Below are 25359 nucleotides of genomic sequence, written 5' to 3' on the forward strand. Positions count from 1 at the left end.
CTGGCTGATCACACGCTTTAATTGGACCTTACCACTGACCCGGGCAAAAATGGCGCCTTGTTAGCTCAGCTGCAGAACTACAGTAAGTGAACACACAAACAAACAAGCAAACAATTGGGAATGAAAACAAACTACGCCAGCATTCCACTCAAGCACATACAAAAAATACAAAAAATAAAAAAGAAACGATGGTCAGCCTGCAAACAGATTGATAGCGTAACATTGTATTTGGTGGTAATAAATAGATTTTCACGATACAAAAATGATATTGCATATCATTGCAGCATAATGTTTATAAGTATATGTATTATGTACAATGACAATAAAGCTTAGAATTCAATACCGCAATACTGATACTAATGTCTAGAAAAAAAACGTCAATACTAAATAATTTACTCCTAATAATAATATTCATTATTTCATTCCTTTCTGTACTGCTCTTCGCAAAGGTTGTGGGGGTGCTGGAGCCTATCGCAGCCAACTATGGGCAGCAAGCTGGATACACCCAAAATTCATGGCCAGCCAATCACAAGGCACAAGACACTCTAAATTGTCCTTTTCTATTAAAACAGTCAAAAAAATATTTCAAAGAATACAAGGGCTAAATGGTCACTACTATGAATGTTTGACGTGCCGGGCTCCATAATTAAACACAATATGAATAATTTGTGGATGTGAAAGTGTACCGGAGTACCTGGAGAAAACCCACGCAGGTCCAGGAGAACATACAAAATCCACACAGGCAGAGGTGTTAATCTATGGGTCTTCACTGCTAATGATAATACAGTAAAAAAATGGGGGGATTTATTTTTTTCTAAACCCATTATAGGGTAAAAAAAACAGTTTTATCGCTTTCACAATTTTTGATAGCGAGAAGCCCGATAGCTAACCTGTACATCTACCTTGATAGTTGCACAGTGGGCCGTCTTGCCAAAATCCACACCTCATCTTCACATATCTACTTGGACCCCCTGCAACTGCAACATTGAAGGAGTGGAAGAGATGGCGGAACACTGCAGGAGATGAAAATAAGTGGGAGGAGCAAGCGGGAACACAAGTGAGGAGGAAAGAGGCTATGATTGCCAGCCAGCATGCAGCCGGTAATTAGCCTACTACGTTGTGTTCACTCTCACAGCCGTTTGCACCTTCCTCTCTCTTGCAGGCTGCTAAAAGTTAATACAAATTTGGAAGAAGAAAAAAAAGGCGCCGATACCACCACATAATGGTGAAAGAGAATTGTTTATGCTTATTATATATATATATATATATATATATATATATATATATATATATATATATATATATACATACACATACATGTATACATATTAGATTTTGATTTTTTTAGATTAGAACTTTATTTCAGCTTGTATTAGGGAAATAATATATATATATATATATATATATATATATATATATATATACTATATATATATATATATATAATATATATATATATATATAAACAAACTACATATTTTATATATACATATATATTAGATTTAGATTTTTTTAGATTAGAACTTATTTCATCCTGTATTTTTTATTTCTATTTTATATTAATTTTTATTTTATTTTTTAGTGCACAGTAGGTGTTCAAAACTATTTGATTGACATGGCCTGTCCTTTTTTTTTTTTTTTTACATTTTATTGTTATTACTATTTTTTTTTACAATCCCATTGCTGTAGATGCCAGCATGGCTGTGCAGAAAGTCCAGCCCAGCACAGACAGTTCAACCAATGAGGTTTCTGCTCAAACAACACCACCTGACTGCAATCAACAACATTGTGCAATTGTTTGGAGAAATCTCAAAAGAAATCCAACAGAAATAACAAAGGTGAGCTAAAGTCCCTGTTTACCTCACTTTGAAAGCATTATATTACCACATATTGTGTGTATTTATTTTATTTTTAATGGCCACAAGGCCTACAATTTAATAAAAATAAATGCAGTTTATATCTTGGCCAAAAGAGAGAATGTTTACCAATCACATGTGCTCTGTGTGTATTCATTTAGTTTTAAATGGCCACAATGCCTACAATTTGACTAAACTAAATCAGTTAATATCTGTAACTGTAGTAGAGAGAATGTTTACCAATTAGATGTGCTCTGTAACAAGGAAAGAGAGAGAAATAATGGAGAGGATTGTGATATCTGCCAATCTAGCATAAGCAAATATTGTAATATACATCATTTTTTGCCCTACATTAAAATGGACATCCTTCCTTGTCTGAAAGGGGGACTTAATCTCAAATTAGACCATAATTATGTGTATATCCAACTTTATCAGTGATAAAGCCCCTCCACTTTTCAGTTGAAATCCTCTCATCAGCTTGTACTTGTTGTTTTGCAGATTGACAATGTGTGTGTGACTGCAGTCTCTCCCATTACATCCATTATTCACATCTGGTTAGAAACAGCCATGCTTCAAAAATACTTGACTATCTTTCTGTGTCTCCTCTCCTTTGAAACATTGATTAAGAAAAAAGGCTCAATAACATGTCAAACAGGCCATTAATGAATTTGTGTTTCAATCATTGATACGGACAATGACTAAAATATTATTCTTGACCTTGCAAAATGAACAACATTGAAGGGTTAACTCCCAGCCACGCTCAATACCGCTGTCTCTCACTCTCTCATCATCTCACTGACTCACTCTTAAGGCTTCTCTACAGAGGAATGTGTCCTCTCCTGCTGCCTTCTCTCCTCCCACTTGTTCACCACCCAATTCTATCTCTCTCCGGCCCCTCACTCATTTTTATTACTGTCACAGGAGCCTTTCTCTCACTCTCTTGCTACCTCTTCCCTCCGTCTGTGTGTTTATGAGCAGGGCTATATTGAGAGCGTCTGGCTGGCTGGCAGACACGAAGAGAGGAAGAGAGGGGGGCCAGAGTGCACTGCATGCAGGAGGAAGAGTGATGGACAAGCAATGAGCTACGAGACTGACAAAGGGAGAAAAGGCCACATGATACCTCAGTTATTATGCAAAAATGCGGTATGTACTCGTTTGATCTCAAAGTTGCCGTTTCAAATTCAAATTGATGGTAGCCAGTCAACTGTGATAAGCAATGTGTCATTATATGAAAGACAAACACTCACAATCTCTCATGCACACTCCCCAACTAAATTGTTGGGACCCCCTGGTGGGAAAAATGCCTGCAGCAATTAGTTGGGGGAAAAAAATGTGGAAAAAGTAGCTTGAAAACATCTTGCCATCAAATGTATCATTTATTCTTTCCTAATTAATGGAATAATTCCTCATTCCGTGGGTGCCAACAAGAAGGAAATTGAATGAAAAACACTAAATTAAGAAACTGGATGAATCCTAAAACAAACTTAATTTACGACAAAGACAACTTTGCTGTTGTGATTGTCTTAAATTAAGAAAATTGTCCGTTGTCGCGGTCGGGGTGGCCAAAAGACTGGCGACCAAAAGACTGGCGACCAAAAGACGGCGACCAAAAGACTGGCGACCAAAAGACGGCGACCAAAAGACGGCGACCAATCGACCGGCGACCAATCAACCGGCGACCAATCGACCGCACACGGTACGTACAACGAAAGATATGTTTCAAAGAGACTGCGTTAGTATTTTTAGTGTTTGAAAAGGTCCTTAAAACTGTAATAAGTGTTTCCATCACGTTTCTCATGAAAAGGTGCACTTGTTGGGGAATCGTCAAAGAGTAAAATAGCATAATTCCTACAAAATAGGAATATACAATAACAGAGTTTAGTAAGTATTTTGGCACCCAGTAAGTTAGCACCTTTATTCACACGATGTATATCTATCTATATACTATACATATATCGATATATAGAGATACACACCGATTAACTTTTTATTTTCATGTCAGTAGTTGATGTTTTTACAGTTTTGTACAATGAATGAATCATTTGAACACACACAAGATAGCTTTTTATACTTCTTGTATTGACCAACTTTCACTCTTAGATTATTAGTTAATGACATGAAAATCCACCAATTCCAGTCACAAATGTACTCCTTTTCTGATTAATCCCGAGAGTCTAATTTGCAGCATGTATCTGCGTTACTTTTATAGACCAATCGATCCGTGTAAAAATGGAACCGGCTAAGAATTGAGCAAAATGGCCCAACCTTCCACCATGCTCGACAGACTCAACTAAACTTTGAGCGCGGCATCACCCCACTTGCCCCGTCCCATCACGGAACAGTTTGACTCGCAGGACTGACAACCTTATTATGCGGCACACTTATTATTGATATTACGCCGCAGAGGCACGGTTGCCATGGTCACAGAGCGAGAGACATTTAATTTTCTCTCCTCCATCATCATTATCTATGGGGCCATCTGTTGTGGAAAATGAATTCAGCCTCATTTGCATGACTGATAAGCACATTCTTTATCTGTCCCACAGAAGGTCATATGCCATGGATTTGGGGGGGCGGGGTAAAAAAAAAAGAGTGTGAAAGCATGCAAGGTTTTACATCTAAGAATAAGGTACCTAGGATCAGAGGGGGTGTGTGCGTGGGTATGCGCCTGTGTAGGTGTGTATCGACGCTTGAATATGTGCGTGTGCCTGCATAATCCATCAACATGTAATGTTTATGTATGCCCTCTTGTTTATACTCATGCCATGCCTTTGTTCTCATTTGGATGCTTTTGAATTTGCATAAGCACGTTTGCGTGTGGGTACTTTTCGGATGGCGCACAGTGGATGGATTGACTCCCTCAATTACTATGTGCACGCCTATTGGCTGGGATATCAAATATACCGTATTTTCACGACTATAAGGCGCACCGCATTATAAGGCGCACCCTCAATGAATGACACATTTTCATTTTTTTCCATATATAAAGCACCCTGGATTATAAGGCGCCCTGTCTATTTTGGAGAAAATTCAAGACTTTTAAGTGCGCCTTATAGTCGTGAAAATTGTGTACTTTGTTTAAAAAGATGTATAGGGCTAATGGCCAATTTAAAAGAAAAAATACAAGGAATTTCCCCATCGCATATTTTTGCATGTGTCTCACAGTCACCTGATTTTGAGAAAAGTGCTAAATTTACTTTGTTCATGCAGTTTGAATAGGGCTATTACAAAATTATGACCCTAAAAGGGGGGATTTCACTGAAGCAGAATATAAGAGACTTTGCAATTGATTTTGGAATCATTTTTGACAAGATTGAGTCGTTTTAAATAGTATGGAAAATTGGTGAGACATTAAGTAAGGTCACTTGATTCATCCCTGTCAAATGAAGTCAGCAAACTTTCGATTATTGGAGGTCTCGAAAGATCCTGCTGACCAATTATCCTACGGTGTCCTTGTATGTTAAACGTGATTGATATTTCAGATCAAAATTCGTCTTTTGTGCGTTCAAGAAATTGGATCCGTGGCTGTGACTTGGATCCAAATTATACCCGCTCAAAAAGCAAACTCCAACTGTTTCCTGACTTCAAAAGATTGTTTATTGGTGAACACTTACAGAAATATTCACATCTAATGGTAGTAGATATCTTCGTGTCATATACAGTACATACTTTGAGAATACTTATTGGGTTGCCAGGTTAAGACGGACGTCTCCGGCAGGTATCAAACATTGTAAACTTTTCTTCCAAGTCGTTCATCCTAACAGAAACGACTTGGAATTTTGGCGATAAATTGCCACCGTAGTGATAAGAGCTATTGTAGCTTCTTCAACTTTTTTTTTCTTCCTCCCCGTGGCACAATACTGCCTCCATGGGTCAGTCCATGTCTGATAGCAGACTTGTGGCTCTGGGTCGAGACTCTTGATTGTCGATAGAGATATAGTTAAGTGGGTGGTGTTCTGCACGATTTTCTTCTGAATTCTTGTTGCAGCCCACGCACTAAGCCTATTGTTCAAACCCATTTTAAGTTACTAGAGGCTAGTTGGTAACTTTGTTTGACATTTTGGAGTTGGTGGAAACAGCGCAGTGGGTCTGTAATTGCATGTTTCTACACTCTGTCAGGCTATTTTACGAATGGAGTTCATTATTCCCTGTAAACTTTCACCAACTATGTGAAAAAATACTCAAACGTGCGACCAAAACATGTTTAATCGTTTAAATTAGTAATACATTTATTGACCAATTCATGATGTAATGCAAAAGATTCCTTAAATTAACATCCTTAGTCATTAACCTATACCTTGGGAAACAAATTTGACTAATTTTACCACCAGTATATAATAGAAATAAAACTATAAGACATAAACTCCGACTTGTATTAAGTTTTCAAACTATAATTGGATTTTTAAAAAATGATTTGAATTGAAATCTGGCCCTTTAAGCCATCTAATTTTGAATTAGAACTCCTCATTCCTGGTAAAACCTCCCTAAAAAAATGAAAGAGCCACCATTTGAGAAAGCCATGATAATTAATGATACATGTTACATTTTTGGAGTAGACTATTTTTAGTTGCCTCTTTTTGACTCTGTTATGTCACAAGGTTAAAGAGTGAAAGTGGAGGCCATGAAGAGCTTCTTATTAGGGTTCGAATCACATGAAGAGAAGTGCCTTCCCACTCGGGCTGCTCTTCACAATGACAGCATTCCATTGTGATGGCAGTAATATATTAATCCAATCAATGCCTGAGTGTGTGTGCACGCTCTGTTATTTCCTATCACATTTGTCATTCCATTCCAAAGCCCCCACCCATACTCACACAAACACACACACACACACACATCCAAGACTCATGGAAGGGAAAGTTAACGTAAGGTGAAAAGCTCGTTTTCCCTCTTCTCTCTTAGTCCCACCCAACGCAGCTCCCTTAAGGTTTGACTCTTTCCGCTTTGCCTTTTCTCCCAGCAGCTCATCTCCCTCAGTCCCAGTGAACAACAAGTCTTCACCTTCTCCCACGCTATCATCTCCAGTCCCAGATAGCACTTTCTCCTCCTCCTCCTCTCCGGCAACTTGCTCTTTACTCTGAGAACATCCACATATCTAACCTCAATAACATCTCTTTCCCTCTGTCCCCCCCCTGCAGCTATCTCATCCTTCATTTTCTCTCCACTCTTGGAACAACAGTGTGCACTATGCATACATAAACTGTGAAATAGACTAAACTTGTCTCACTTAAATATGTTTTTTTTAAAGCCACGGAAAAAAAATCACATTTCAAACTAACATGTAGGGCTCCTTTTTTGTGCTCTAGCCTAAAGAGGAGCACGTCTTGATTTTCATACCGTTGTAATGTTGGCTGCACTTTTTGGAAATCTGCTTTTCTGATACTATAGATAAGTGATGTCCTTGAAGAAAGGAATTGATGGAGAAACACAAAAAAAGCAGATAATTTGAGCTGCTTGGTGGTTTAACGTGATTTGGGAGAATTTGATTGGTGCAGAGATATTTTGAGCTTTGTAGACGTACGTTAATGTCATTTGCAGGCATCATTTTTTAACCCAGTCGACATATTATTATGCTAGTTTTTAAACATTCCAATGGCTGGCACATGGCCATTGAGCGTACAAAGGATCAGCAATGCATGAAATATTTATTTTATTAGTAGTTTTATCAATGCATTTGATTTGGATTTGCCAAATCTCATGTAATCCTGCATTTTCAAGTGTGTGATCATAAGGATTTCCTTAGATTTTTGTACTGAGCCGGTGAATTGAACTGGTCTTAACTGCATATTTTTTATGGACATGCTTCAGCCTTTGTTTATTAGTTTAACAATGAATTAATTGTGCTGAATTGGCGTTAACATAGCTAAACAAGAAGTGGAATTTACTAATACACGATCGGATGCCTAGAGGCTGTCTGTGTCCCAACCCACCAGAGTAGTTATCATGTCTTCCTCAACCGCCTGGCAGAATTGTTGCAAATAGCTGTTTGTTTTTGTTCTGTTCAAAAAATACAGTGCATTCCATTTCATTGGATTTTTTTAAATTTTATCTTGAGGAAGATCAAAAGAAAGTCCATGTTGATTGGTATGATCGAAAGTCGAAAGAAATATATTTGAAAATGTTATTTTGGTCTTGACCACATTGAAATTTACCCAATAAAAAGCCACTACGATAGTGTGCCCCTCCAGACCAGGCCAATGGATAAATTAGCACCTCTTTTGCTCACTAAGAAATGTGACAAATGTATGCTCTATTTAGGCTGCTAAAGCAGGAATTTAATTATTTTATCACATTACATATGTAGACAAATAAGTTCCATCACATCAATGTACATTTTCTGTTGCAGTAATATAGTAACTACCAACTTTCTCGTTTGTGTACACCAAGAAAAAAACAACAAAAAGAGTTATAGTAGTAGTAATTAATACATTGTAGATAAATTAGAGGATTCTTTTGCTATTGGATTTGGAGGCAATCCCAGTGGAAAAAAATAATAATATATTTTTTAAATATTATGTCTCAAATTTAAACTGTTTTGTAAAAGAATCATTCACACCTACCCGCCGAAAACCCACGCACGCCAATGCAAAACACTCGGATCTCAAGCCAGGACTCTGTGACCGAGGTAGACGTGCCAACCGGTCATCTGTGCCCAAATAAATAAATAAATAAAATAAAATACAATATAAACAAAAGGTTACCCACGGCAGAGCCTCTGCTGTCTCCTAAAATAGAAAACAATATCAACTCCCAAAATGGGAGTACACTAAACTCCCACCTGGGACATTAAAACGAAAAAGAAAACGGGACTCCCATTTTCCGCGTCGAAGCAGCTGCACATGTTAAGAAAAGTAAATAGATAAGAACTCTCACAAATAAATCCACCAAGCACACAACGATCATCGCGGATGATTCCATTGCGAACTCTTAAGGTTTGCACAAACATTTTTTTCCAAATCCAGGAATTTCCAAAGCTTTCAATTGGTTAGAGCTTCTTCTGAACAGTTTTAATACGACACCCTAGCACAATACAACTGCAGCCTTTCCCAAAAACTCATTTATCATGTCCTCTTTATTCACCCTGCCGAAACTGGGTAAGAAAGCCTTAATGATTAGCAAGATGCTACTCAGTGTTCATCTCTATTAAGTGCAGCAAATGCTTGAAAAATAATCACAATGTGCGAGTGCCCCATTAAGGACACGGCAAAATGTATTAAATGCATTTCACATAAGAACCACCACCACCACCACCATCTTCTCTTGTCTGCTCCCTCCCTCCATCCCTCCATCCCTCCCCGACCGCCCTCCTCCCCCTTCTCAGGGCCCGTGGGAAGAGCAGACTCCGGTAGCAGACAGTCTGCAGCCCTAAATATATGTATAAGAGGGAGAAGGGAGGGCACATTAGCAGCCAGAGGAGCAAGGGAGAGCGAATGGAGGGATGGAAGAAAGAAAGGAGGGAGGGAGAAGATACCGTGTTGGAGGACATACATTGCACAGTGTACAGAGAGAGCCACATCCACAGAACAAGGAGGGAGAGGGAAGCGAAGCAGAGAGGGAGCATTTGGGGTTTCAACTCACATCCCTGCTCCTCCTCCCCCTCCTCCACCTCCTCCTCCTCAGAGAAAACACATGCTCGCACACGCACTCGCTTCCTGACGCACACGAGCAGAGCCGCACACACACACATACACACACATACACCCAGGCAGAATTGCTTTAGGGTATACCAGGCATCTTTGGCAATCCTTCCCTTTGTTGTTTCAGCTATTGGTTAGTCTGGGCAGCAGTGTGGCGTGCGCCTCTATCGCTGAGGAGGGGGTTTGTGTTTGTGGAGTCTACCAGGCAGTGGATGGAAGGATGCGGCTAACCGGAGTAAGTCGGGTAAGTCCCTTCCTTCTTCCTTCATTCCTTTCCTGCCTTTTCTTCAACGCTGGCTCACCTCCATGCACATTGGCTATGTGAAGCTCTCATCTTTCTCTTCGGCAGGCTGACTGACACCGTCTCCTCCCAAATGCGCTCTCTCCATCCCAGCTTCCCTTTCACTCTTCTCTCTCTCTCTTGCTCGCTCGCTCGCTCTCTCTCTCCAGGCTGTGCCTCATTGGCGTGTCCCGATTCCCTTTTTCCATTAGGCTCCAGGCCCATTGGTTGCCAGCCTTCCAAGCATTATCTCCACTCGTCCATCCCTCTGTCATCCTGTCTCCGTCTCCACTCTGCCTCCTCACATTCCAAGTCCTCAGTGAAGTCGTGAAAATGAGTTTGCATGCAATGCGGGAGCAGAAGTTTGCAGTGAGCACATGAATTGGGGGACAAGTCAAGGGAAGGCTCTCGGAATCCAGAGGAAGCACAAAAAGTTGACAGAAGACTGCACCCGGTAGGTCATGTGTACTTGTTTGGGATGTGGTTGCTTTCTTTAAAAAAAGCAGTACTTGGCTTATGTTGCAGAGGGATTCGCTATTTATATTTATGAGGGAAGGGCATACAGCTAAAGTAGTTGGTAGAATATTACTTGCAATGGAGTTCTTTTGGTAAATTCATGTTTGCTTACCCTGTTGTTGGAATGATCTGAATTGACCGTATGATTTGAGTCAGTACACATGTAAAGTTTGTTTTGGAAATTTTGTGTTGCTACGGTGGCTAACGGAATATTTCTAGGCTGATGCGAATGGGATGTTTTTGGATGGTATTTTTATGAATGACATTTTGTTTGGCTGTTGTCATCCGAGTTCTGTGAAAGTGCGAGAACATTGTTTGATAGGCTGGAAGCAGTTGTGAATTCGGCAAACTCAGAAATGTCAAGGAATATGGGTAACGTCAATGGATCTTATATTGCCAAAGAATACAGAATTTCAAGTGTGTATATGTGCTGTATGTTGGACTCTAACGGTGGAGTGCTGCACACGTTTTGTTCTGGAAAGAAAAACAATGTAAGCTAATTTGTGTTTTCTCGTTAAAGCTTGAAGATCTTATTACTGTGGTGGGAATTTGTAACTGCATTTAAATGTCTAGAATTTCCTTTGGCAATTACACTATTACTACAATATCAACTTTGATACATTCTTAAGTCAACTAACTGGGTACCAAAAGGCATTTGTGTGACGCTACTTTTGAAAACAAAGAAACAATATTGTTTAATTGAGCCTCTTTTTCTTCCGTTGTCAACATTATGGGGACCGCTGACTTGGCATAAAGTGATACTGTGTTCTTTGGTGTCTTCCTCCCCTGGTAATGTTTTGCTTGTTAGTGGTGGGTGCACAGAATGGGTTGTTGGGAAGCAGCACACAGCGCCTGATGTGCTTTTGCGGCGGACAGGAAGACAGGCCACAGTGATTAAATTAGAGAGGGAAATCACGCTACCCTGCCTGTGCTGAGAGCAACATTATGGGGGACCCCTAAGCACCCTCGCCTCCCGTGTGCGCGTCTCACTCCGGCCTGGCGCAATTGTCTGTCTGCTCAGAGCTGCAATAGGTTTAATAAATCCTTACTGCCCCTCTCGGAGCTTTATCATTTGTGTTAAACATTTGTATCCAAATAGAGTTCGATCAGACAGGGAATCGAGTTTAATGAGTGACGCTTTTCACTCGAGCCTGGCAGGTTAGGAACAAGTGAGTCCACTCCACTCCGTCCACGGCAGCCTAATGAATTGCAAAAAGCCTCCCGGGGATCCCCTGCATGCAGACTAGCAGCGGGTGGTTGTGCTTCTCGTCTTGTGTCGATGTCGCATACATTCATTAGCCTTAGATTTACATTATATGTAGTGTGCTCATTTTCACATGGAAAAACTGTTTTTATTTTATTTATTTTTATTTGGTTTCGCTTGAGTGTTTGGGTCATTCCCAAAGGACTTTTAGAAAACTCATCTTTCTTCAACATGTCAACGAAATGTAGGGGATAGCAAATTTAAGATTATGGCCAATTGTATTTGAACAACACCTCCCCCGTAAATTACCATTAATCATGTACTTCTTATGAAATGGACATTTTTTTTGTCATCTCTTCTGTCTACTACAATAGCGGAAATAGGAGTTTGACATTGAATATATATTAAGGAAAATACCAGACATACTATAGCATCACTCAATGTATTTTGTCCATATGCTTTGCTTTCAAATCCAGATATGGCATGGTAGGAGGTCCGCCTCACAGTTGGGAGATCAAGGGTTCAAACCCAGACTCCAGCGTCCCCGTGTGGGGTTTGCATGTTCGCTTTGTGCTAAAAAATGTGTAAGGTTCTGAATTTGAATGTGGATGCTTGCTTGCTTGTCTAAATGTGCCTTGAAATTGGTTACATAGTTCATGGGTTAGCCTGTGTATAGTCCGCTAGGAAAGGCTCCACCGCGACTGCGAAAGATGAGCCCGTGTCCAAAAAAACCTCAGTAATATGAAAAGATATTTTTCTTTAAAAAAATACCTAAATTGTGAACAATGTTTACCATACGTTATTTTTCTCGGAGGGATTGCATTTTTTTCTGGATTAGCTCATAGCTTTTTATTGAAGGATTTGTCATACTTTTAATATTAACTTCAAGAGTCAATATGACTGATTAAAAATGCTGACGTTTCATTCATAAATCATTTCTTATTCTTTTTCTACATTATTAACGCGTCCCACAGATCATGCAGTTCTTTTTAAATTTCCGCCCAGTATTTGATTTAATATTATGACATTATATAAGTCAACATTTAACATACACCTGCATCAGGTCGTGGTCATTGAATGACCATTGGTTGACCTCGGCACAAGGTCTGCTTTAGAAGACCCTTGTGAATATTTGAGAAGATACCTGGGGAATCAACTGGCTCTCCCAGTCTTCTCAATGACGTGGTCGGGCAAGGGCAGAGCGAGGATGGATCCATCTGAGCAGACACAATGTCAATACTGATGTCTGCTCAGCGTGAGATGTGCCCGCTCTAGTGTCCTTCACAGAAATCTTCTCGCAACGATTGATATATCGCAGCCATTAATTAAACCACCTTCATTAGTGAACTCTACAGTGTTTACTTCTATCCATACTAAGAAACAACCTTATACAGCAATTACAAATGATTACAATTTAAGCAACATTGCTTTTAAAAAAGCCTTGCTTTTGCGCTTAAGATCTCAGCCGGCTAAAATGTTCTCCTATTTGAGGGAAGGCCAAACCATTTAATACGGCTATTGTATATAAATGTGACTAAACTTTAAAAAGACAAAACAAAAACTTTTAGACATTACTACAGGATATTTTATTCTTTTTTCTCACTGTATTCATCATTAATAGCCAGCACCAAATGACGACGTTTGCAAAGAGTATTGGCTATTATTTTAGAGCGTATGTACCTTCTCAGACAATCTTAAGTCATAATCATGGAATTTCATCCAGTATGAGGCAATGACAAAATTTAAGTGGACAATCATCGCAGGTCATTGGTTGGCGATCCTTGCATCTAACCTGCCCTCCAATTGTATCATAAGATCAGTGGAATTCTGATGTGGGTATTCCTCCAGAGATGGCATGGGAGTACACCACCCTGCACACACACCTCCGTGACTCTCCACGGGGAAAACATGATCTATCTCCTGGCGGGCAGGCCAATTAAAAACCAATCAGGCTGCATGAAGTGCGTTGGTAATGGGAAAGCCACAGTGGTGGAAGTGGGGCTGATAAATGGACACTTTCACCTTGTGGCATAACAGCCTCCCACCAATATCCATCACCCTCAGGGACAAGGCTATCCTACACGCCACTCGCAGCCTCTCCACAATATACTGTACAGTCGCTGACCGAAATATTAGGGACACTGCAAGATCAGCCCAAAAGTGCCTTTAAAAGGCTGTTAATCCTCAGTCTTTAATGGCACCGTCAAATCTTTTTAATTAGGTGGGTTGCTTTTTACGATGGTTCTAGAACTGCATGGCTGAAAGGCAATTTCTATACTTAAATTGGTTTGACGATTTCCTCTAAAAAACAAGATCAACATTTAACAAGTCGGCCTGGTGGAAGAGTGGTTTGCGCGTTTGCCTCAGAGTTCTGAGATGGAGTGTGCAATAACCGGCGGGTTCCGACCTTCCTGTGTGGGGTTTGAATGTTCTCCCTGGGCCTGTGTGGGTTTTCTCTGGGTACTCTGGTTTCCTTCCATACCCCAAAAACATGCATGCTAGGCTTATTGTGGACTAAAATGTACCTTCGAGTTTGAGGGTGAGCATGAATGGTTGTCTGGCTCTTTGCATCCTTCAATTGTCTGATTTAGGGTAAGCCCAGCTTCCTGGGATAGGCTACAGCACCACCTGCGACCCTTGTGAGGATAAGCATCAGGGAAAATGAATGACTGAATGAATGAAAAACATTTTACAGTGCAGCAGAGTATTGCATCTATTGAAACCCAAACATCTTAAATATGAAATGGTCCAAAGTTGGGATTTTTTTGTTAGTTTTAAAAGAAAAACAATCTTTATTGATGTTTGTTAAATCAACCATATTGTGGCCAGCACTCAAAAGAGGCAGTTCAACTTAACAGATTGTCATTACAACCCCAAAGTCCATGTAAACAAATGTAGCAAGACCAATAATGGTCTGGAAAACGATAACTAAATATTTTGTGATTTCATTGTGACTTGTGTACCAAATTTGTAGAGCATTGTAAGTGAGTGTGTCTTTTGACAAGGTACTTGGTGAGTTTAAAATGTCTGTCGTTGGCATTGAAATCAGGGAACAAGCCCTACGTAATTGAATTGGCTAAGAGATAAGCTAAACTGCTACCTGATGAGGTACTACTTCTGCATGGATCCCATTCCCACTTGCGGTGAATGTGAGTTTGAAGGGTTGGCTATTATTACATGGCTGATGAGCTCTTTTTTACAAAGTCACCTGGATAAGATCCAGCATTCAGTCAACCTGAAGAGTATTGGCAATATTTTGAAGGATGAAATAAAGCCTTCTTTCAATTCTCATTTGTCCCAGTGGCAAAACAATGTCTGCCGCTGATATTTACATGCTTTTGATGGATGCGCCGAGATGTTTGTTGCAAACTTGACACGTACTATTTGGGGCTTTCTTGCTAAATAGGAGTGAAAAAATAGTTTTGGTATCTTTTGCCTCGGGTGCCGCTGAAAAGAAAACTATTAAAGAGTGTGTAAGGGGACTCATTCCATGTCAGAAGCTGCCGTGACCCACTTCACACAGCCAGGCAGCTGTAAATAAGGATTTTCATAACCCGGTTTAGCCTTTTCCCATTGGAAACCCAAGCGCATTTTGAAGATTGTTGTAAAGAGCACCTGAGTCGCCGTTTTGAGTGTCGCAATGATATCATCAAAGCGCCGACCTCGAGGCTGCTTGAGTTGTTGTCAAGCCATTATATTTACTTTTTATTTTAGAATGAACAGAAGCTCGCCGATTCAATCCATGTTAGAAAAAAAGGAAGGGGGCTTCACAGGCATGCAGTTCAATTCTATTTAGGAAATGTTGTGTTCTCTTGTTCCCATTTTCAATTTACGCTATTTGAGAGGGGAAAATACATTGATGAGATATCATATGGGAAACCCATTCAAGATGAATTAGGAATCATACGTACCGCATTGCCCATATTGGTCTCCATGTCTCTTGGGTTCTCAGCTTGGCCACTCAAGTGCAAATGCTGTGATATTAGCCAATGATTACTAAACAGACATCCATTATTCAACATGGCAATTGGAGAGGTCACAAGCTCCTTATTTACGCTTGCTCCATAAATCTGATTTGTCACTTTTGATCGCTCTCCCCGTCACGACGGCAACATTGGGTGAATATCACAATGTATGATGGGGGATTGATTACGGCATGCTGCAGCGGTCCAGACGAAGAGACGCTTGACGAGAATAGTCGGAAGGAGAGGTTTATAGTGTGGGAGAGGCAGTTTTTTTGGGGGGGTGAGGGGGCACAACTAGGTTGGAGAATAATACAAACAGCTGGATGATGGACAGGAAATCCTAGCTAATGAGGTTTTCAATTTGTGCCTTTGAAGTTGTTGTGAACCTTGGATTGTCTGTAATAGCATTAAAAATGTAAGCAGAAGAAGACTCTGCATCTTTGGATCTGTAAAGTGAAAGTGCTGTTAACCACACCCTCAGTAAAGATGCGCAATTGTGAATTAGTTTAAAAGGATCATGAGCTCAAATGGCAGCGTTTACTGCAAGCACATCTGACACAACAACCATTGCAATAATAGCTTCTGTGTGTGCATGTTAATAATGATCTAAAACTCATAATATGTCAATATTAAATGATCTTGCATAAATTAAACAGATTTCTTATTGTGACGGAAATCCACTCGAAGCTCGTGTTTGCATATGCATTCGGGGCAAATCAATGATTTTAGCAAAGAACGTGAATGAATAGAATCCAGACTGCGAACCGACTAAAGAGGGCATTAGAGTGTGCTGTATTTGTTTCAGTCACCATTCAGAGTGCTTCTTGTTATAGACAATGGAAGAAATGATTCCTATGATCACATTAATATTGTCACAGACAATGAAACAGACAATTTGAAATACAACTATAATGCCTGTGTTCTGCCGTCTAGTCTGCTGAGGCGTTTATTGTACAAACTTTTTGGGGGAATTAACAAGAAGAGAAATACTGTATTTTCTGGACTATAAGTCACCCTTTTTTGTAGTTTGGTTGGGCGTGGGCCTTATTTTTCTCACTCTGACCGCCACTCGCTTATCTTGCATTTTTTTAGGCTCTAGTTATAAAAAAAACCTCTGTTACATCAATAGATGCCTTTTTCATCTGTTGTTCCCTCTTCATTATTAATTATTACTTTACCATAAGTCTATCATGCCAATTTCAAAATAAATTTTAGTTTCGGAGGATGTTCGATTGGATTTTTTTGTTTTTGTTTGTATTTTGTAATGAAATTGAATTTCTTTCGTCTCCTGGAAGAAAAATTCCCATTGAGGCTTTTTGTAACCTTGACATTTTGTAGATTAACACATTTGTAAATAGAGGCACCACTGTATATATTTCCCTTTCATTGTGCGTTCTTTGGCTTGTGCGCTTTGCAGTCGGAAAAAGTTGTCTATAGGTGGTTTGGTCAAGCGTGAGTCTGTAAGGGCGTGTGTCTTCTTCATTTCTGTATGCGAGACCCCTGTGACAGCACTGGGAGGAGGCAGCCAGGCAGACATGATGTGCTCTGAGCCGACGCGTCTCTGTGAGGGTGGCCTGACCTCTGCCTTCAGCTCCGCTTCACAGAACAGCAGCAAATGAGAGGTGTCATTGCATGACAGCAGCACAGTCCCTCTTTAGGACTGACGGCTCATGCAACACACACACACATGCACGCATGGAATTCAATGTGCAAATGGGCCGGCACATGTGTACACAAGCGCGCATGTCTGCCCGCGCGCTTACAGCACTTGGCACCTAGTCATAGATACAATGGATTTATAAATATTAAAGGCACACTGCACTTTCGTCCGAACGCTTGTTTGATTTGTATTTCCCTGAAAAAAAGCATACCTAAGAATTTTGAACAGTTTAGTCTTTAAGTCAGGGGTGTCAAAAGTTTGGTTTGTGTCATGTGATGGAGATCTCATCTGGGCTGGACCAATTTATTTTTGGCCAAAAAAGGTAACTTGGAAACATTCTTTTATTCGCCCGTTGCAGTTAAAATGGATTGGACGTCTGGCACAGTCAATGGAAGTAAAGGATGATCATTCACAGCAGGTTTAAGGGAACTGGACATCTATTGTTGTCAATGCCAGGCAAGGAGTCGCATTTTGCGTAACTTTTGGTACATTTGACACCATTGCTTTCAGTCTTCCCTATCAGTCAAATTGCCCGACAACAAAGTAAGCCTTCTATTTTCTACCTATTCTTTTGTTTATGTGTCCAAGTCAATCGTGTGTCTGTGCAACTCCATGCTTGCTGAGCAGAGAAAACAATATTATTGCAACAATAGCCTGAATTTACTTCTTTTAGAGCAACATGAGGCAGATTACAAAGGCAACGTTTTCGAATAGAACATAATGCAGCCGTAGATACACCCATGACAAGACAGAAACGTTGATCACGGTGCAAGGTGTTCTGCCAAACTCCCAAATAATGACGTTGATGTAGAAATTCCCCCCAGGCGCATCTGCTCCGCATCCACAAATGCAGACCATAGGCTCTCCAAGATTCTGGCTTGTCCCCGGTGTCTAGGAGCACCTCAACACCAAGCTTCTGTATGCAGAGTGTTTGTCATTTCTTCTACTCTAAGCCTCGCTCATAAGACTGAGCTACTTGTTAAATCTCTTAGGAAGACCCAATGCACTCTGCGGATGAAATTCATTTTGGCTCCCCTGTGTCCGTAGGCTTGTTCTTCTGGTCACAACCCGTAGTTCGTGACCACATAAGAGGGTGGAAACATAGATTATCTGGTAAAGAGAGATTTAATGTCGGTCTTATTTTCTTCTTGACCACATAGAAGGGGTAGAGTGTTTGGAAAAGACTGCCAGAGGGCATCGGAAACGGAGACACTGTTGATATTTTTTAAGGGAGGTTTCAGACTTGGCTGTGGGCTTTTAATGTTTCTCTATTTTATTTTTCTAAGGAAAGGTTTAAGATAAATCTTTTAAGTCTGTCAATTTGTGGGGGGGGTTCGCCCCACCTCATTTTTAGAGTTTTTTTCACGTGGGTGTCTTGTTATGCGAGTCCACTTCTAAATATATGATGCAGGGTGATTTTACATTTCCCGTTTTGTGACTTGCATTTATTTTTCTTTCTTGGAACAAAGTGTTCTAAAGTACCATTTTCACAAGCTGAATATGTTGTATGTGGAAACGTTCGTAAGTAGAAGCACCACTGTATTCGAAAGCATCCTTTCATAATCACGTGGCCAGCCGATGCGCATCTTTCGTGAGTAAAGTGTGCAAGAGATGACTCAACCAGAGCACAGCCACCTGCCTGCCACCTGGAGACCTCCTCAGAAAGAAAAAAATAAAATGACAGGGCACCTTTGAGCCTTCACGCTAAGTCCCTCCAAGACACAAACACTTGCACACAGGCACGCACACGATTATCCTCATGTACCCTTGCATTGCTTGTCCTCCCTTTGCTCCCTTTGTCAAGCTCCTTTATCTCAACCAAACTGTCTTCCAGAATTCTGTGCATCTCTGCTTCCCAGAATCCCGTGCATCTCGCCTTACCCCCAGAGCCATTTTGCTCCATTGCTGCTTTCATGCATATTTATTGTTTTCTGGCTTCCTTAGCAGGAGTTCCCCTGTCCTGCTAGATCAGGGGTGTCAAACAGACAACCCAAAGGCCGCTAGGTGGTCCAATCTGGCCCTTGGGGTTGTTCTTACTGACAGGCACTTTGTAGCTCCTTAATACTCTACGACTACGTACACAATCAAATTATTTTCTTTTTTTACCGGAAAACCGAATTTGGTGCATTCTGTGATCGATCGCGTAAACTACTGGACTTTGCACCATTTCTTATCCGGAGTCACATTCATTCTTTTGCCCGCTAAGGTCAAAACAGTGTTGTCAATGTCAATGTGAGTTAACAAAGAACCTTAAAATGCCCTAAACCCGAGAAGAAGTCACCTGGAAATTCCCCCAAATTCAATAGGAAATTATCCAAATATTTATAAGTGACCTGTAAGTACCCTAAAATGTGAAGGAACTGACGCAAAATGAACTCATTGCCTCCCATTGACAACGATAAAAGCCTAATTGACTTAAAACTGGCTGTGGATGCTCATCTTTCATTGTCATTGGCAAAAGTAGACGTTCAAACCAACGTTCGTTCATTCGCAACTCCCACTCAAGATGAATCGGATGTCTAACGCCGTCATTGTCAGTAAGGCAGTAAGTTAACTTTTGGTTTGGCCCACATGGCATCTTGGCATGAATGTGCCTTGCCAACCAAATTGGATTTGCCATCCCTGGGCTCTGATTGATTCAAATGGACTATAAGTCGTGAGTGGCCGTGCAAATGTTCTCTACGTCTCTCATCTCAGTTCAGCAGTTAACGAGGGGGTCGGATTGCATATTGTATTTATTGGTAACAAGATGGGTGTCCTGGCTTCTCATAGCCCTCCCCAATCCTCAGCAATTGCACCCCTCTTCTCCCATGCATAATGAATCCGACCCACAGACAAGAAAGTCAAAGTGTGCGGTGTGATCTACTGCAAAGCACAGAAGAATGTGAAGCAGTGCAGTCAGAAGAGGATTCTCGCCCACTTTTCATTGCCGCAATGTATTCAGGTCACTGCCAGGGTCTCGTTTAGCGCGCTGCTTTTTTTTCTTCTGCTCGGTGTTCACGCTGTTAAAATCTGTGTACCCCAACCCTGAATTATGAGCGCTACACATCTTAGCTCTTTAGCCTCAGCCCTCGTCTCCCCTATCAAGGTAGTGCCCCGCTCGTCTAAGTGACCTAATTTTCCTGCTCGTCCCAGCATTTTCTGATATGAGCCGTTCCAAAATAGAACGGCTAGAGCAAAGCGTGGCTTTGCTCATTTCCATCTTGCATAACAGGAACAAAACACCCCCTCCCCTCATCCCTCTCTGCTCCGCACATACCCCAACCTCTTCCTTAGTTTAGGAGCAAGATGGCACATCATCTCACAGGCTTAATATCATCTCCCCTCTCACTGCGAGAGGAAGTTGGTGATATTATGAATTTAATGAATTCATTTTCCTTCCACATTATGTATCATCTCTGTATTAGCTCTCTTACTGTGTGGCCAGCACCCGTTTTATCATACTAAAGCCCCCTTCCCACCCAGCAATACATTTTATATCAATTCAATATGATTCTCAGATATTGTCAATCATTTCAAAGGATGGCAAAAATAATTAATCTGCTTGTTCCAATGCCTCCTATTTATACATATTGATCGATATGTGTCCCAATTGAGGTTCTGCAGCCATACGATGAAAATGCAATACCTCTTTGTTTTTTCCTTATAGATGTTGTAAGCCAATGAGAAAGAAAACCCAATGCTATTGCTTTTCTGTATCTATTTTGTACAATGACTTTAAATGTCTTCTACCAAGTCACAATGTTTACATAACTAAAATACAGTAGTCATTGCTATTCCGCCTACATGCTCGTACCACGTTCCATTATCCAAATCATGCTTAAACTACATCACAAAACCATATAGATGATATGCTACAATGGAAGGGCACAAGAAACACATTCTGATGAATATTTTTTTATAAACACTTGCATATAATAATATAAACATAGTTCATAGATGAAAAATGTACATCATAACTAGGTCTAATTAGGTGTGTAGTAAGATGCGGATACCATACCGATGAAACACTAAATTACTGCTTAATCACTTGAATGTAAAGTATTCCCTATCTTGGCTTGGCCAAATTCTGATGAACTCATAGTTTGCCATTGACAGCTTTGGACGTCCTAACCATTTAAAATGGGAGGGCGAGCAGCTACTTAATGATCGTTCATCTCATCCACTACCAGCCTTCCACAGCGACAAGCGCAGCTTTTTTTTCCGATGGTGTATGTAGCTGGCGGCCATCTTGGTTAGGGCAACCAGCGGTTGGAGACAACATCCACTACTGATGTCGTCATTTTAGTGCCCTATCAGTACCGATGCTTGTATAGTAATAACCTCAATTAAGATGCAAAAGTACAAAAAGGGCAACTGTGCCGTACCTACTGCATGTTTTTGCTTTGGCTGTAGATGGAGATAATGAGAAGTAGAGGCTCGAGAGCACAATCATTATTTTATCCATGGCAGCGGCACTTCTTAACGTGGTCTGTAGGGCGCCTCAACAAAGCTAATGTAGAGAAATGGAAACAGATGGAAAGGAATGATTATTTGATCTGCAGAGACCTCTTGGTGGGCTTTGTAGTAGCTGGACTAGACTGCTTAGAGGCAAGAGAGTGGGTTGCATTTGTCGGCGGGTATGCGTGTGTGCGTGTGTTAATGTGCTAGGGTGTGGGTGGCTGTTATGTGGATGCCTGTGTGCATGCAAGATCTTGCTTTCCCATCTGTTCGCGTGTTTAAATGCATCGCACGTGCCTGTGCGCTCATCTAATAACAATCAAATGATTTGTTGCACACTTTCAGCATATGCCATTCTAATTACGATGAAGCAGTGACAGTTTTGCAGGTAGAAAAAGGCAAAAACAACAACAATTGGTATTGCTGCTTTTTTTTCTTCCCAAAATGCATCCCATTCGGGTTGCTATTCCGCTCTCGGAATGTGCAAACGCTGTTATCCAGAAAATTGGGTGACTCCAATCACGCTTTGTGCGTCTGAGCTAAACGAAGACTAGTTTAACAGGTTAATCCTACGCACAATTATTCTCCATTGGTTATTCTCCGGCCTTGTTTACATGTATTGACGTTTTTTTGATTACCTCTGCTCACACTCATTATCCCGCCTGTAAGGATGCTTCCTTTACACTCTATAGTTCAGTGCAAATGCCACATGCATTAAAAAAGAAAAAATAGCTGTTATCGCCACTGTCTGCAGTACACAATAGCTGACAACAGACACGCATGTGTACTTTGACCAAATATGCAGCCTCTAATCTAATCCTCATTCACCAAACAAACATACAGTGCACCATCGTCCATTATCATGTGATCCCTCTGTTTGGCATTGGGTTGGAGGACATGGCTGGCTGGTGTTTGCGTGACTGGCGGGGCACACCTGTCAACAGTGCTTCTTGGGCCGCGTTCTGATTCTATCTGACAACCTGGCTGCTCTGAATGTGTGTGCCCGTGTGTGCGTTCTGTGACCATTTCAATGAGTCACTGCTAGGTTCCCTAGAGGATCCTGTCTGAGTGGTAGTTTGAGATCATGGATATTTTTCCAAGTGTCTTAGTACAAGTCTGTTCGGACAGTGCTACTATCTTACGCCATAATAATAATAATATTACAGTGGTACCTCTACTTATGAATGCTTCTGCATCTAGAAATTCAGGATTACGTAAAGGGGGAACCATTTTGTACCAAGATACGTAAAATATGTCACGGCCAGAGTTTGAGCGCAATCATCCGACCAAAAGTCCCGTTTATGTTTTTCATCTTTTATGAGACAATGGCGGATCAGCTTCGGGTGTCGGTGAGTTCCTGATTGGTGTGCCTTTTGTTCTTTGCGGAGTTGTTTCTTGAATTTTTTTTTCTGAGTGTGCCTTACATAATTTGAAGTTGTTGAGTTGTGTGCTTACATGCGTGTTTATGTATGTTTACTCAGCTGCCACTTGCCATTCCACTCCATTGAAAAATGCCTTTGCATTTTTATTCAATAAATAAATAATTTGCTTCTCCTCTTCAATAACATGCATACATATTCATACAAAATTTATAATTTTATCATTTTTAGAGGCTAGTATTAAAAATAATGGAAGATTTTTTCTCAATCCATGTAAAATATCCTTCTACTTCAAAGTTGGCCAGAATCTTCTGGAACCAAATAAATTTGTAAGTAGAGGTACCACTGTACTGTATTTTTGTTTTTCTTCTCCATTGTTGATGCCCTCAAACCATCACACTTTTTTGCATTGTGTACAGTTTTTTTTTTCCCACGCAGCAATCTTTAGAGATATGCCTGAGCCAAAATGACTCATTGTAGGTTTGAACTTTCTGCTTTAACCTCTTTTCACAAGACATAGCCAATAGACGGAGCTCCCCGGTTGCTCTCAGTCGTCATTCCTCAATTATGGCCGCCCCCATCCACATATTGTGAAGCGGTTGTACCCTCCAGTGATTTTGAGCAGCACATGCACTTGGCTGAAATATTCCGTCCGGGTTCCTACATTACCTTGCATGTATAATTACCGGATATGCTGTCTGCTGCTGATAACTCTCCCAAACAATGTTTGAAGAGAGGAGGGGGTGATGAATCCCCAATGAAGTGTGAAAAAGACTGATTAAAATTGCCATGGTCAGAAGCCAGCACACCAATGTGTTCAGCTCTTGCGGGCCAGGGGAGATGTGGAGACATGCTCTGCAGCACTTTCTACGCTTTAAAAAATGTTCTTTATTAATGTTTGGCGGTGGCTCACTATATTAGTCTATTCTTATTCCATCCAGAGTTTGGCCATCTGGGATATTTATGAATATATGTTTGGAAAAATTCCATTATTGGGTTTGGCAACACTGTTGATAATGTCACGCATACGCATGTACTCAAAATAAAAGGTTGAGCGCATTTGGATAATGTGTAGGATTGTTTTGACTATTCCACATACATCGAGTGACAGTGTTTCATGTTGGTCATTTTGAAAGGAACCCATTCCAAATTGCTTCCCTAGGATCAATTGATCCAACACTGTCAAAACCCAAGTCCTGTCAATGTATAACTGCACCATCAATGAGTCCCAAATCAAAAATATTACAAGTTATTTTTTATGCTTGCTGCTGAGATCTGGGAAGTCCTCACTAGAGGACTCGATCAAAAACAAGCTCTTTCTAAAAAGATACAAAGAACGCATGTCTTTGTAAAGCTGCAAAAGGGTGTGATGTGCTTGAGTCCAAAATCATTTTTTCAATTCTCTTCTACGTGTGTATTTTTGTCCTGCTGTACTTGATGAATAAGCAAAGGACATTCCGTTCCATTTTGGAGAAGATCTAAAATGCGTTAGGATTTGACTTTATTGGGTTGGGAATAATTAGGACTGTAGCGCTTCATGCCTCCACTACCGCTTAATTTTGTTGCTAAACTGATAAACCAATTTCATTTGACAAGAAAAGAAATTATTTTCGTACACAATCTGAATCTAGACCGGTGTGAGCTTGCATGAGGTGAGGAAGCGTTTTAGACCAGGCTTTTGGTCATATGTTCTTTGGAAAAACACCATTCATAGGCGCAAATACGTCGATCAAACTCCATCACGACACTTTTTCAGGCTTTTTCGTCCTCTAACTAAAGCAAGGAATGACTTTTTTAGTGGCCAATGAAATACTTTCCAATTGTTTCTGTCCTTTTTCCCCCATTTCATGTTTGTATTGTTTTTCCCTACATTATAAACTTTTCATATACATTTGATGGATCCAAGCCTTGATAGTCAATGCACAAAGTGGCAAGGTATTACTGTGCTTGTCTTCTTGAGTAACACAGCCACCAAATCCACTGCAAATGAACCATTTCTAAACAAACAAACTAAAAAGACGATAACAATTCGGTAATAAATGAATACATTTTCAGATTTCAACATTCTAATTGGTCTGCCATATGTTCGCCTGAGGTCTAACATGCAACAAGACTTAAACATCTATCCATTTTGTTGCTGATTTTAATTCAGATCCTTTGCCATTGCGTTGTCCTGAGTGCCATTCCAGGTCGTGCTGTTTTGAAGACAGATACCATTATTAATGTTCTCTGTGCTCGCTGATACAAATGCTTGCTTTTAATGCGTTTGTGTGTATGGAGTCCAGACACCCGGGAGCTTATTTGCAGGCAGGAGGGAGAGCCGGATGGCGTGTGGGCGTCAAGCTCAGGGCAACTAATTACAGCAACGTCTTCCGCAGCCTGCCTGTGTCTCCCCGAGTCCCCCGTGTTTGGGTGCATTTTT

The 25359-nt window shown here is 40.6% G+C and overlaps 1 protein-coding gene and 1 long non-coding RNA gene across 14 annotated transcripts in view; one reads left to right on the plus strand and one right to left on the minus strand.

Annotated features, from left to right (window-relative positions):
• Positions 1–9887, minus strand: part of LOC144089535 (uncharacterized) — a 37015-nt gene extending 27128 nt beyond the window's left edge. The window contains exon 1 of one of the 3 annotated variants that reach the window (XR_013305095.1): positions 9796–9887. This is a non-coding gene — a long non-coding RNA (uncharacterized LOC144089535). Of the gene's footprint in view, positions 1–9583 lie in introns of all 3 variants that reach the window. The other 2 variants (XR_013305097.1, XR_013305096.1) reach the window with 2 other exon arrangements.
• The window catches only part of myt1lb (myelin transcription factor 1-like, b), a 97865-nt gene continuing 74205 nt past the window's right edge, over positions 1700–25359 (plus strand). For 4 of the 11 annotated variants that reach the window (XM_077620488.1, XM_077620477.1, XM_077620484.1 and 1 more), the window contains exons 1-4: positions 1701–1838; positions 2835–2999; positions 9621–9737; positions 9986–10227. The gene's annotated coding sequence lies outside the window, so the exon portion shown is untranslated. Of the gene's footprint in view, positions 1839–2834; positions 3000–9338; positions 9738–9943; positions 10228–25359 lie in introns of those variants that run through there. The other 7 variants (XM_077620486.1, XM_077620487.1, XM_077620478.1 and 4 more) reach the window with 6 other exon arrangements.

This window comes from Stigmatopora argus, chromosome 15, assembly GCF_051989625.1.
Source record: "Stigmatopora argus isolate UIUO_Sarg chromosome 15, RoL_Sarg_1.0, whole genome shotgun sequence".
NCBI lineage: Eukaryota > Metazoa > Chordata > Actinopteri > Syngnathiformes > Syngnathidae > Stigmatopora > Stigmatopora argus.